The 9,257-nt window shown below is 44.9% G+C and overlaps 1 pseudogene; it reads left to right on the top strand.

Annotated features, from left to right (window-relative positions):
* The first annotated feature begins 204 nt into the window (after positions 1-204).
* On the top strand, positions 205-1,274 carry LOC141098818 (myosin-9 pseudogene; annotated as a pseudogene).
* Positions 1,275-9,257: the final 7,983 nt, after the last annotated feature.

Genomic DNA, 9,257 nt, shown 5'->3' with positions numbered 1-9,257 from the left:
GTATACCCAAGTCTTTTTCACATGTGCTGTCACTTAGCCCTATTCCTCCCATTCTATATATGCTTTTTTCATTTTTATTGCCCAGATGTAGTACTTTGCATTTCTCCCTGTTAAAAACCATTCTGTTAGTTGCTGCCCACTTCTCCAGTTTATTTAAATCTTTTTGAATCCTCTCTCTCTCTTCTCTAGTATTGAATGATCGGCATGACTCAGACTCTGGGGGTGACTGTGGCTCTGAGAGAGAAAGGGAGCACAGACTAAAAGAGGTAGAGAAGGAAGTCTCCGAGCTCAAAAATCACCTGGCAGCGTGGCAAGGTCTGAATAAGTCGCTCAGAGAAGAGGTAGGAGTACTAACAGAAACTGTAAGAGGTCTTCTGTGGGAGAAGAACTGGGACGAAGACTTACAGCGGCCGGGCCCAAGTGATGAACAGAGTGAAGACAAGAAGAAACTGAACAGTATGGAAGCAGAGATGATTCATATGCAGGAGGAGCTTGCTGCTGCAGAGCGTGCTAAAAGCCAAGCACAGCAGGAAAGAGATGAACTGGCCCATGAAATTGCCAACAACAGTGGTAAAGGTGCTTTGGCTTTAGAAGAAAAGAGGCGTTTAGAGTCTCGCATTGCACAGCTTGAACAATAATTGGAGGAAGAACATGGCAACGTTGAATTAGCCAATGACAGGCTGAGAAAGTCCACACCTCAGGTTGACCAGATGAATGCTGATCTGAATGGAGAACGTAGAACTACTCAGAAGAATGAGAATGCCCATCAGCAATTAGATCACCAGAATAAGGAGTGAAAAACAAAGCTACAAGAATTAGAAGCCTCTGTTAAATCTAAATTCAAGGCTTGAACCACCGCTTTGGAAGCAAAGATTGCACAACTGGAGTAACAGCTTGATGCTGAAACTAAAGAGTAACAATCTGCAAGCAAACAAGTACGTCGTACAGAGAAAAAACTGAAGGATGTACTAATGCAAATGGATGAGGAAGGGAGTAATTCTGAGTAGTACAAAGACCAGGCGGAGGAAAATAATGTTCTGCTGAAACAGCTGAAGTGCCAGGTGGAAGAAGCAGAGAAAGAGGCTCAACATGCCAATACATTGCACCGTAGATTACAGAGTGAACTGAAGGATGCTACAGAGACAGCAGATGCAATGAACCGTGAGATTGGTGCACTGAAAAGCAAACTTAGACATGGTGATGTGCCGTTTGTTACAAGATGCATAGGCAGAAAAGGAGTTGACGGAGCGCACTGTAGAAGTGTGGTGACTTAACAGTGTCTGATGACGCAGACAGACTGTGACTGGAGGGCCAAAGCCCAAGACCGATATTCTGACCACTGGGGGCGGGGGAAGCCTAACGTAGAGATGAGGCCGTATGACAGACAAAACAGACAGAGATGGTTCTCTCGACCTGTTGGGCAAGGTGACATGGGAGCCCGGTCTCGAGATCCCGGGGTGATGTCATGTGTTCAACCCCACAAGCTTGAACAGAGGGGGGAGGTATGTGGTGTAGTGACCACTGTGTCCACTAGGGGGCACTGTGTGAGTGTCCCAGGACGGGTGTACAAGCACATCCAGTGTGGTAAAAGGAGCAGGGTACTAAAGGACCGTTATGTATCCCAAGGTGGGTGGCCTTGGGATGAAGGCTTGAATATGTACTGATCAGCAGAGCTACTGCTGATGTTCTGTTTCAATATGTTAGGGAGAAGCCTTCAGGTGATTGGTGAGACGGGTGGGATCAATCACCTACAAATCCACCCATGGGCGTGTGTCTAAAACGCCCACAGTAAAGCGTATGTATGACTGGTTGTAGGACCTGTGATGAGGTCATAGCCATGTGATCCGGTGGGCATGGCTACAGACCATATAAGGTGACCAGGGTAGGTCACATGAGTGTATGCTTGGACCCGGTTGGTCCGTATGGAAGGTCTCGTCTGGCAGATGTGCAGGCCTTCCTGAGTGCATGTGGGGACGCTGTGTATCAAGGCTGCATGTGTCTGAGGATTCCCAGGAGAGAGAATGAAAGTCAGGACTGAGAAGCAGCTATGAGGTAACCTGGACAGGGGAAATAACTGTGAGGCTAGAGAGCCTGCTTACCGGACATAACAAAGCCTGTGTGACCACAGGGTTAACAGAGCGGTGCTCTGTCATGGACGTTATGCTCTTTTGATATGAACTTTCTGTTGCTGTTGATAGTTTATGCTGCATAATAAGCCGAATGGACTGAGTTATGTTGAGAAACCTGTGCCGGACCTGATTTATCGGCTGCCCAGCGATTATCCCCTACCTTAATAACAAGCGCTACCTTACATGGGGTATAAGGAGGTGACCATCAAGGTTGGCCAAATAGAATTGCAGTCTCAAGGTTTGATTATATTTGACATTGACAGACAAGAATGCCATCCTATAATTACTCTAGACACCAATGTAATAGAGCATTGTCTTGGAGAAATTATTGTTTTGTTGCCGAGACTGCCAGTTCCAGTCAGCAACGTGTCCTGCAAAAGGAAATCAGAGCACTGTTGCAGAGACGACAGGTAGAGCTGTCTGGTGGAGAAGTCAGCAGTGCCAGAGTGAGTGATCCATTCCCTATTGCAATACTCCCTAGGAGTGAAATGTTAATTTGGTGTCGGGCAGTAATAGGCCTCACAGGTCAAGATTACCAGACCCTGGCAGAACCCATGTACTCTGATAGTAGACCCACCATCCTGACAGCCAGAGGGGTAGTCGTCCGCAAGGGGAGGGTGCCGATACGCATTGCAAATTGTGGGGAGAAAGAGGTCCATTTACCTCGGTATACCGCGCTAAGCTATTTATTGTCCATAATAATGCAATAAAGGATGTGATGCTCTTGCTTCCGTCTGACCAGGCAGAGGACAATGGCTCTGAGAGGCAGCTAGAGTATTGGTGTCAGAAGCTACACATAGGTAGTGACTTCACACCTTTGCACCCAAAGCATGGAGTTCACTGAAAATCCTCCAGGAGTTCCATGATTCAGAGCTAAGTGGACATCCAGGGACTACGTCCACTCATGGGGCCATAGTGAGGGTTTTTTGGTGGCCCTTGCGTACATCTGATGTTAGAAAATTTGTGTCTGCCTTTGAAGTTTGTGCTCGCGCTATGAGCTCTCATAACCGACCGGCTGGGGAATTGGTGCCTTTGCCATTTCCAGATAGACCATAGACACATTTGTCCATGGACTTTATAACCAATCTTCCTCCCTCCAAGGGTAATACTTTCATTTGGGTGGTGATGGACAGGTTTACGAAGCAAGCACACTTTGTACCCTTAGTGGCATTACCCTCTGCCGAGACCTTGTATAGGTTGTTCATTCAACATGAGGTTCGTTTGCATGGTGTGCCCTTGAATGTGGTGTCTGACCGTGGCATGCAGTTTGTGTTCAGGTTATGGAGGGCGTTTTGTAAAAGGTTGGGTAATGAGTTGTCATTCTCATCTGCTTACCATCCGGAGACGAATATCAGACCAAATGGACCAAACAGTCGTTTGAACAGATTTTGTGCTGCCTTACCACTTCCAGTCAAGAGGACAGGTCCGATGCCTCACCTTTAGCAGAATTTGCGTTTAATAACCATGTTAACCACTCCACAGGTAACTCCCCTTTCTTCTGTAACTAAGGGTTTAGTCCACACTTTGGGGAGATTTCTCGCCTGGATTTCCGGTTTCGTGGGGGCTGATATTGCTGCACAGCAGTTGAGGAATATGTGGCGGGAGGTCCAAAAAAATATTGGGGAAATTTAAACCTTTTGCGGACAGGAGACGAACTATGGGACCCACCCTTCAGGTTGGGGATAGCCCACAGATAGAAGAGGCATTTACCGTAGATATCACACTGTTCAATGTGGCCCTTATTATTGTTTTTTGCAGAAAAATACTGTATAATTTGGGTAACACACAGCAAAAACAGTTGAATGGAGCCCTCAAATTCCACAATTTGTAGCTCGCAGATACATGAGGCGTGTCACAGAGATGCGACACTGTAAAATATGTGGTCTGTATTTTTATTTTTTACCCCAAAATAATGTATAAACCTAGGGTAATAGACATTAAATACAGTAGAATGGAGGCCTGAAATGCCACAATTGGCAGCCTACAGATAAATCAGTCGTCTGACGGAGATACCACACTGTTCTATATGTGGCCTGTATTTATTTATCCTATTGGTCGCTAGACATTATAATTCCAACGACGCGCACTGCCTAGACACGCCCCCATTAAGAAGCAGAAGTGTTAGCGTGCCACTTGGCGTCCTACTCGTGGAAGGAGCACAGATACAGGTAACATGTGTAGGGCACAGGTATTGGTCCTTTGTCATAAATATTGCTAGTATAGATACGCTGACAGTAATCGCTATTATGGAGTCTGTGTTTAAACACAGTTTTACATGTGAGATTCACATTCCCTGCACTTGCCTTCAACATTTCAGGCCACTTCATTGTCCATTTAATTGCAGGTATATCCTGTGCTCATACATAAAGTTCTTCTTCATGGTGGTGTGTAAGGACATAATATATTATGGATTTTTTCTGTGTAGGAATACCGTGTTGATTATATCTTTGATGTTTAGAACTGCTGGCGTAACACAACTGCAAACCATTTCAATTTGTTGATATGAATCCTAATTGATTGATATGATATATTGGGCCAATCTTAATCATGTTCCTGTGTATTTTTGTACACTGCTCCAGCTATCCTCCTTGTGTGTGTATTTTATGGTTTGAGGCACTCTGTTTTTATCTATGCATGTTTTAGAACTATTAATATAAAATATCCTGTTTTAAATATTTTCAATCAATATAGCACTTGTTAAACTATATGTGGTATATTTACTACGGGATCGGTATGCTTATTTATCATGTGAACTGTTGCTCATTTCTTGTTTAAGGAAAATGGGCATAGGTAGTGTACTACATGTTACCCAGAGGCCATCCCGCTTCAGCACACCTTGGCTAAGCTTATCGCCTAGGAGTTGTTAGCCATGTTCTCTCGCCTTGGGCTACCAAAGGAGATCCTCACTGATCAGGGGGCTCCTTTTATGTCCAAGGTGATGAAGGAACTGTGCAGGCTCCTAAAGATAAAACAGACGTGCATGTCACTGTACCACCCTCGGTCTGACGGACAAGTTGAGCGCTTCAACAAAACCCTCAAATCCATGTTAAATAAGGTAGTTACCAAAGCCTGTTTGATCCTCTCAGAAACCTCCTGCAAAAACTGAGTCCTGAGTGAGAGCAGGGTCATTCCTCTGTGTATCCACAGACCAGCAACGAAATTCAGCACAATACTCCTCGGCCGGCCGATCCCTCTGAAAGAGCGATTGAATTTTGCACTTGGCCAAAGCCAGTTTATCTGGATTGTCATAGATAAGACGAAGTGCAGAAGAAAAAAAAATCGTCCACTGATTCAAACATCGGGGAATCGGAGGGCAGAGAAAAAGCCCACGCTTGTGTGTCCCCACTCAACAAGGCGACCACTTTACCCACACGTTGTGCCTCTCCCCCTGAAGAAAGAGGACACAGATGAAAATACAGTTTGCAGGACTCACGAAATGAAGGGAACTTACTGCGATCACATGAAAACCGCTCTGAAAGGGCCAATTTTGGTTCAGATAACCTAGACGATGCCTCGGACTGCACCACAGAAGCTGACATAGCTTGTTGCTGAACAGCCCCTTTAAGCTCTGTAACCTGTATAGACAGAGCCTCCAACTGCCTAGTAAGAGAATCTATGGAATCCATGGAAGATAAAGTTTTGGGCAGAATATAATGTCACAGGTATGCCACGGGAAAACAGGAGATGATGAAACTGGGCTCCTGTACTACCCCTAGGACTAAAGGGGGTCCTATCTGTTCTTATCTTGGGGGTACCCTTGAAGGTAGGGAGGCCCAAGTCACCGACCTGTCCCTATCTCCTGTTTAACCCCGAGCTAAACCCCCATCCCCCACCCCAGGAGGTGTACAGCAAAGGATATTATAAAATAGAAAACAACAGGGGTTAAAGTCAACATCTGCACACAGCTAACTTAATAGACAATATACTGTACATGTGGGATAAACATGACACTAATAACGAAGTAAACAACAAGGTATACTTCACCAAGTTCCTAGATGAAGTCACAAGTAACAACAGAAACTCCAAGAGTGACCCGGTTTGCAAGAGGTAATCAAATGCTATAATTGGCACCCAGGAATGTTCTGGGCCATCCTAAAAGGAAGAAGGCGTTCCCAGCAACCTCAGCCAGAAATCAGAAAGTTAACTCCTGCCAAGCTGGACATTAGTGAATGAACCAATTTTGACGCCCAACCTCAGGCTCAGCAACAGAAAAGTCTAAAACTGCACAACAGACTCCCCAGTGTGAGCAGAGTCCGAAGCCGTCATGGCACTGCCCTGCACCAACGTTATATGCATCCCAGTAAGCCTTTGAACCCACGTACTGGATGGCCACAGGAAAAACAATTCACATTATTCATTTGGTACTCCCATACTGTTTGCTTATGCACTGAATACAAGGTCTGCCCGCACCAAATTTATACGCCCACCAATAAGTCTTTGAAGCCACACAATGGTTGGCCACATGAAAACCAAGTTCACATTATGCATTTTTATACTCCCATACTGTTGGCTTATGCATTGAATGCAAGGTCTACACTGCACCAAAGTAACACTCATCCCAATAATCCTTTCAACAGATGTATTTTATGGCCTCATGACAAACATATTTAGAAGAAAGTGTAAGAAGAAAATTAAGTCCACAGCACCTCATAGTATCATAGGGTTAACTTTACCCTCAATAGAAGTCCCTCTTGGAATATGTTCGAACATCACAAACAGAGTAGAAACAACGCTTCACATGTTGGTGGATTTTACATCTCCTTTATTTCTGACTTCTGTGCAACGTTTCGATCACACAAGATCTTTTTTAAGCTTTTTTCCACAATAGGCGGAATAAAGGAGATGTAAAATCCACCAACCTGTGAAGAACTGTCTCTACTCTGTGATATTAGAAGAAAGTGTGTCTCCCATAGTGTTTGCCTATGCATTAGCTGCAAGGCCTCTCCTGCACCAAAGCAACACGCACACCAATAAGCCTGTGAACCCATGTACTGAATGGTCACATGGAAACCAAGTTCACATATTCATTTGGTATTCCCATACTGTTTGCTTATGCATTGATTGCAAGGCCTGCCCTGCAACAAAAGTAACACCCAAGCTAATAAGCCTTTGAAGCCATGTACTGGATGGCCACATGCAACCATAGTTCTCAGTATTCATTTGGTACAGGCATACTGTTTGCTTATCCATTGAACTCAAGGCCTGCCCTCCACCAAAGTTAGGGTCCCGTTACACTAAATGACGCACCAGCGATCCCGACAACGATACAACCTGGTCAGGATCGCTGGTGCATCGCTACATGATCGCTGGTGAGCTCTCAAACAGACAGACTCACCAGCGATCAAGACTAGCGAGGACGCTGGTAACCAGGGTAAATAGCGGGTAACTAAGCACCCGCGTCCCTTAGTTACCCGCTGTGTAGCCTGGATACCAGTGTGCTTGCGCTGGGAGCTGGTATCCAAGGTAAACAGTGGGTAACTAAGCATGCACGGCGCTTAGTTACCCGCTATTTACCTTGGATACCAGCTCCCAGCGTGAGCATGCTGGTATCCAGGGTACACAGGGGGTAACTAAGGGACGTGTGCGCTTACTTAGCCGCTATTTACCTTGAATACCAGCTCCCAGCAAAGTGAAGGCTGCAATTAATTGCAAGGGGGAATTTCATAGTTTACCACAAGAAGACCTCACTCCTACATCAGTTTTTATGATGTTTGAGAAAAACGTACCGAGTTCTTTGTTATTTTCAGAGTTTCATCAGACCTTCATTAGTGTCATCAGAGATTTATCAGTATTTGGTCAAAGTTTCCGAACTTAAGAGTTTGGAGTTCGTACCGTACAGTAATGGCCCCTTTACATTTAGCGATGCACCAGCGATCCGACCAGCTATCCGACCCGGTCAGGATCGCTGGTGCATCGCTAAATGATCGCTAGTGAGCTGTCACACAGGCAGACCTCACAGCGATGCAGCAGCGACGCAGCGCACGATACTTACCATTCACACACAGCGATCCTGACGTCCTCCCGCCCGCCTCCACACGTCGCTCGTCTCACACAGCAGGAAGCCCAGCAGGAAGCTGACGACGAGAAATGGAGCCGGACATTCTCGCGCGATCAACGATGGACAGCGGGGGAGCCGGTCGGAGGTAAGTATCACACATAGCGATATCGCTAACGATATCGCTATAACATCACAAAATCGGTGACGTGCTAGTGATATCGCTATGTGTAAAACCCCCGTTAGTGTTCGACGCTGAACTACAAACATGGATTTCTCCTGGGAGTGCATTTTAATGTTTGGAGCTCTGGGGAAAGTTTGGGAGGAGACAGAATATTTTCCAACTTCAAAGTTAGGGTCCCCATTGTTTTCAATGTGTTCAAGTTCAATTTTGGGTCAATTCTGCTACCCAAACTGAACTTTGGACTAAAGTTCAAGTTGGGTACCAGAACCTGAAATTCCAAGGGTCTGCTCATCCCTACTAATGAGAAAAAAATCCCACCTTCCTTTGAGTCAGTGAGAAACAGATAACACACTGATTGAAACATAGAGCAAATTTTTTTCACTTAGGCCTCGTTCATACATCTAAAATTTGGTCAGTTTTCTTATATTAGTTCTATATCAGTATTTGTTTTTCCAAGTATTTTATTAATATTTTCAATATAAAACAAAACATAACATTTTAACATGAAAGCAAGTACAGCACATCAAGTATCCAAGATTTATAGAAATAAAACAACAAAACACAAAAATACAGTAAATCTTCATTGAAATATTTCCTGCCAGCGACGCCATTTTTTCGAAAAAGTAGGGAAACATCTTTTCAATAAAGCCAGTTTATACTCATAGGATTTATGAAGAGACAATTTTTCCACAATTTCCTATGAGGAAGTGTTAGAAACGGCGGAACGCACTAAATAAAAATAAATAATAAAGTGCGTTCGCCGCTCTGGGTCCACTGTGCAGTAGGTGTGCTAGGTAATGACAGACAAGCAATATGGCGGTATAACGTGCACGGATTAGACTTCACCGGAAGTGCGCAAAGCGGGCTCTGTTCACACTGAGCCTGTTAGTATCACAGGCCTCAGTTATCAGGTCACAGGAGCAGGACCTAAGACAGAGGAGCTGCATCC

Source organism: Dendrobates tinctorius, unplaced genomic scaffold, assembly GCF_039654945.1.
Source record: "Dendrobates tinctorius isolate UK_male_01 unplaced genomic scaffold, ASM3965494v1 ptg000095l, whole genome shotgun sequence".
Taxonomy (NCBI): Eukaryota; Metazoa; Chordata; class Amphibia; order Anura; family Dendrobatidae; genus Dendrobates; species Dendrobates tinctorius.
The sequence above is the reverse complement of the archived record's forward strand: the minus strand, read 5'-3'. Positions and strand labels throughout refer to the sequence as shown.